This window comes from Montipora capricornis, chromosome 11 (genome assembly GCF_036669925.1).
Source record: "Montipora capricornis isolate CH-2021 chromosome 11, ASM3666992v2, whole genome shotgun sequence".
Lineage (NCBI taxonomy): Eukaryota > Metazoa > Cnidaria > Anthozoa > Scleractinia > Acroporidae > Montipora > Montipora capricornis.
Window position 1 is genome coordinate 23,757,118 of NC_090893.1, and position 5,000 is coordinate 23,762,117.

Consider the following 5,000-nt stretch of genomic DNA (forward strand, 5'->3'; position numbering starts at 1 on the left):
AATATTTGAGTCCTCAATCCTTGAAAGTGAAGGGTTTGCACAATCATACTTCAAGATCACAAATGTCTAGGCTTAGACATTCAGAGTGCAGTTATAATAACTTTTACAAAGTAACAAATTATTGGTTATCATGGAAACAAGAAGGTGATAACCTTGATGTGTTTAATTCTGGTTTCAAGCTGGTGACTTTTTAAGGTTTTAAATTTCCTTATTTGGAATTAATGTAGCTGGCCTGTCTCTACATCACAAAGCAGGGAGAGGATACCTTTTTTTTTTTTTTTGAACCGCTGCTCAAATGAGGTTATTTCCATTTTTGGGCATAAAATTTTACCTAAAATCCCCTACTTTGTTTCAAGGAAGCATGAAAAGTTAGACGCATGGAGGTCATTAACTTGCAATGAAAACCCATTTACACAGTGATCACAGTGTGAAATGTAAAATTAAGCAAAGAATTGAACTGAATTGATTGTTTTGGCCCCTGTTCACCTTGTTTTTTGTAGTACTTATTACAGTTTTTTCTTTTTTTTTTATTTTTTAAAAGATGTATATAATTTTATAAAGAGTGCTTTCAATAAAGTGACCAGCAGCCATATTGGATTACTGAAACAAAAGAAGGTATTTGAATGAAAACAAAGTTCAATTCCCAGAGGATTAGCTTGGTACACTTGCATGCCTGTCATTTCTCTACATGGCCGCTGTGACGCCCTGTGAAAACGCTCTATTATGTCATCTCTTTATCATTATATACAGTGTACATGACGAATGTGAAAATAAATAAAGATTGCCTTAGCTAACCTTCCATGTATATTTGCAAAAGAACTACCTGCATGTATTATAATAATGGATGTCCATGACTAAATTACTGAATGCATACATGTAGGTTTGGGTTCACAACAATTTGTTGATTGTCCAAGATCAAGTGCAAGTTGATTGTCCAAGAATATAAGTGTTCTTTGCAAAAAAACAAATCCCACCTCCGTGAGACCATTCCCCTTACCAATAAAAGCCAATTTCAGTTGGTAAACTTTTCAATTAATGCATACTTTGGTGGACATGGTTTACCTGTCTTTTGCGGAGCATTTAGACATACTTAATTTTTGGTGGCCTTTTTTATTGTCAAAAATGCTTCCAACAACCAATCAAATGACATAAGTATGACAAGGAAAAATTATATTGCCTGATAAGTACATTACAAAAATAAATAATGTTCCACAGGAAAGCCCTGCATAGTGTGCAGTACCAAATCCACGCCTACAAGACTGCTCCTTGGTTAGTTCATCCCAACTCACTTATCTTCATGCCTCTAAGCATCAACGCAGATTTTCAGAAAGGAAAGCAGCAGTATGCTGTTGAGTATTTTTGAAGAATTTGCTGTGAGCTGGGTTACAAAACCAGTGAATACCAAAACAGTAGTTTCATACCCCAGCATAGTGATCTGTCGTTTCTAAAAATGTTTTTCTTCAATCTGAGAAGTGAAACTTGAATTACATGTATGCTTGACATGCAACAACGTGAGTTGCATTCTCTACAATGGAAACCCTTCTTCCTCTTCATTGTAAAGGTATGTTCTGTGTGATGACCTACATTTACATGTACAAGAAATACAGCATACATGATTAGCATCTGTACTGGGGACTTGATGACTGAAGTAAGAAATGACTATTAAACACATTACATACTCTCAATGCAAGGCAGGGAAAGACAACAAGTACTAGTCTTGTAAATGCAATCTAAACTGTTTATGACAGGTGCTGAATGAGTAATTAAAAGAACAAAAAGACTTTGGCTTACAGATTAATCTAAATAATTGATAAATTCAGTGGAAAATAATCACTGTACGATAAATACGATTCAGTTGCAATGGTAAGAAGCTCCGGACCAGAACATGGTGAAATATGATGACATGGTGCAGCTCTGTGAGATACAAACCCCTGACAAGTGACAGTCAACTGAAATCTCACGAGTGTCCGACAAGCCTGTTGCTGTGGTGGTGCACACTGACAACAAGCTTTCCTCTGGCCACTATGTGTGTTATATGAAGAGAAATTGGTCTTGCTACTTTGCAGATGACACTCACATCAAAAGGTGTAGTACAATTGAAGCTATCAATGAAAAAGCCTACCTGGTGTTCTACAGTGTATGAAAGAGATTTTTCTGATGACCCGATGGTGGAAGTCTCTTGAAAAGGAATAAGTTCTTTCTCAATACGAAGTGACACTGAGGAGCAGCCTGTGAGGTTACAAAGCCACGAAACAATCCAAGTCCAACATGGAAGCCCCCCCCCCCCCCCCCCCCCCCATGAAGGAGCCATGATGTGATATAAAAAATCTGTGTAGAAAAGCAAAAGATGGAATGTTTGCGGGAAAAATGGGCAAACTTTCAATTTAGTCAATTTCAGTTTGTCCATTAAAAATGTAATGTAAATAAGCAGTATTGTAATGTAAAATGGATTGTTAGTGATAGTGCAGTGTTATTAGGAACATATTGTTATGTTTTGTATTTTGCTCTTATGTACTGTGACTTGTGCAGGTATAAATAGACAAGTGTAAGTAGTGTAATGTTAGTACTCCAAGTAGTGTAAGTGTTCGTCCTGTGAATAATATTGCAGAAGAAAAAAAAAAGGAACAGCAAAAGATTACCTAGGTCTTCAGTATACTCCAATATGTGAATCAGAGAAAGAGCAAGCCAAACGGATTGAAACCATGGAACATACCATCCCACAACACTCGAGAACATGCGGCTGGGAAGGTGGCGACCATTATAGACTTTTGCCCAGGCAAGAAGAGGAAGGTTTCTGGCTGTCTAACATTCTTCTTATCAATGCAGAGAAGACCACTGCAGCCGGTAACAAAGTACCTACTCTCAACTCAGACATGTTAAGAATGGCAACACTCTCCAGAGAAAAATATCTGAAGTACAAGTTTCATCAACTCTATCCAAATGTTCAACATTTAGAGGTCATTCTTGCACCATTCAACCATGGCAGGCACTGGTCCCCTAGTTGTTGTGAACCTGGAAGACAACTTTTCAGTCTATTTGGATTCTCTGTATGATGGCGCTGGTGCAAAAATGGCATTTTCTAGAGTCAATAACTTCCTAACATGTTGTGCCTCCATCAAGGGGATCAATACTTGGACCTTGAAGAAATGGAAGTTTTAATTTTTGTAATTCCTTCATCTGACATTGCACAGCAGCTCAACAGTGATGAATGTGGGGTGTTTGTAGCCACATAGGCAGAGCACATTGCCCTAGGATTGCCACTTGATTTTACTCAAGATCAAAGTAAAGGTTAATTTTCGTTACTCTCTCATACTCGACATTGTATGGAATTCATTGTCTCTGTACATGTGAAAAATCCTGAAAAGCATAAAAATAAAATACCTCTAAGTAAAGCCAAATGGAAAACCTTCATCCAAGAGGAAACACCAGTGCTCTCAGACTTGCAAATCAACATCAGACAAAGCTGCCACTGCCACGAAAACAATTGGTTTTGGGAAAGCTCTAAATGGCAACTTGTTACACAATCAAGCAGCCTGCGAGCAGAGCCTCCTTTTGTCTTTTTCCTTACTGAGGAGGATGCTTCAACTGACTACGCAACAACTGTGTCAGGGAAAGACCCAAACATTATCCTGTTGGACAAGCACATTTCAACTTGTAAGACAGAAAGTGGGTCAGAAAATGCTTCAAATGAAACCCTGTTGAAACATTATGGACAACCAAGAATCGACTGATTTTATAACCCTAACCCCCTGACAACCCAAACCAAGCTACAACTTACAACCCAAAAATTCTTTCAGATAAAGCTTCAAGAAAAACTATGCTGGGCAACCAAGATTGACAAGGTATTACACAACTAATGGGGCAAGGAAATCTGAAACTAAAATCTTCATAGACAATCATAGCTTAATTATTGACTTAACACAACTTTTGTGTCAGGAAAAGCTCCAAACAATACCTCTTCAGACACTCAACCTTCCAATGCAAGTTGAAATTCTACGCCAGTGCACAGTATTATCAGTAATATGGGAAATATTACTAGTGAAAAGATGAATCCATCAACTCTCCTAGTCGACTAGCATAAATGAAGATCATTGTTACTCTTGCATTGTGCCACCCAAAAGAAAAAAACCCAACACCTAGATATCTACCTACAAAGGCTGCTACCATCTTGCAAACAGAATACATGTATGAGTGTAAATGAAATTTTGAATTTGAAGATCTTTCAGTATGAGAAGGTACCTTAAGAGTGCAGTTCTGTATCAAGAATGTGACATGACTTGTAAGGATGATGTAGACAACTGGATGTCCAAACTTGCTACATCATCTAACATAAAATACAACTACAGTAATAATGGAAAGTGGTGGTCACTCAAGAACTGCTGGAAAGTGGGTTTCATTTACAAGATGGTAACTATATCATTATGCCAGTGCAAACGAAAAAAGCTGACCAAAAAAAAACAAGAGGCTGCTAAAAAAAAATACAAGAGAAAAAACAGTTACAATGGCAGGCTCATCCAATGAACACTGTGCCTGAACAACTTGTTGATGTTGAATATGACAGGGAATGAATCTTGAATATGACAGGGAAAAGCCAGCAGAATAGCACTTAGTCCAAATTAACCCTTTGACACCTACACTGGTCGAAACCGCCAAGACTTAGTACTTTATTCTGTTTTACACCAGAGTATTTTATTCTGTCTAACCCCAGACGATTTTGCTCGTCAATGGGGAAACCCCAGGAGTCAATGTGTTAATAAAAATTCTCTCAACAGACCAAGTTCAGTGCACGCACAAAAAACAATATAATTTTCAGTCTGTAACATTTATCAGACACTTTGAGATTTTGTTGTTGAAGCCGCACAATTAGAGCGTACAAATGTTGGCTTACGAGAAAACTAAAACGACTCCAATTAGGTGGAGGTGTAATCCGCACTGAATCTTCAGGACGATAAATGTTTGCTTGCATGAGCAAAATAACTCCCCTCTATCAACAGCTGACA

The 5,000-nt window shown here is 37.8% G+C and overlaps 2 protein-coding genes and 1 long non-coding RNA gene across 3 annotated transcripts in view; 2 read left to right on the plus strand and 1 right to left on the minus strand.

Moving 5' to 3' along the window:
* Nucleotides 1-5,000, plus strand: part of LOC138023238 (single-stranded DNA-binding protein 2-like) — a 278,648-nt gene that overhangs the window by 93,780 nt on the left and 179,868 nt on the right. The gene's annotated exons all lie outside the window — the stretch shown is intronic.
* The window catches only part of LOC138024639 (uncharacterized), a 145,969-nt gene that overhangs the window by 60,635 nt on the left and 80,334 nt on the right, over nt 1-5,000 (plus strand). The window lies entirely within an intron of this gene.
* Nucleotides 1,095-2,277, minus strand: LOC138024055 (uncharacterized). Its single transcript, XR_011126879.1, has 2 exons — nt 2,123-2,277; nt 1,095-1,580 (listed from the first exon to the last, which is right to left on the minus strand). It is a non-coding gene; the product is annotated as an uncharacterized lncRNA (long non-coding RNA).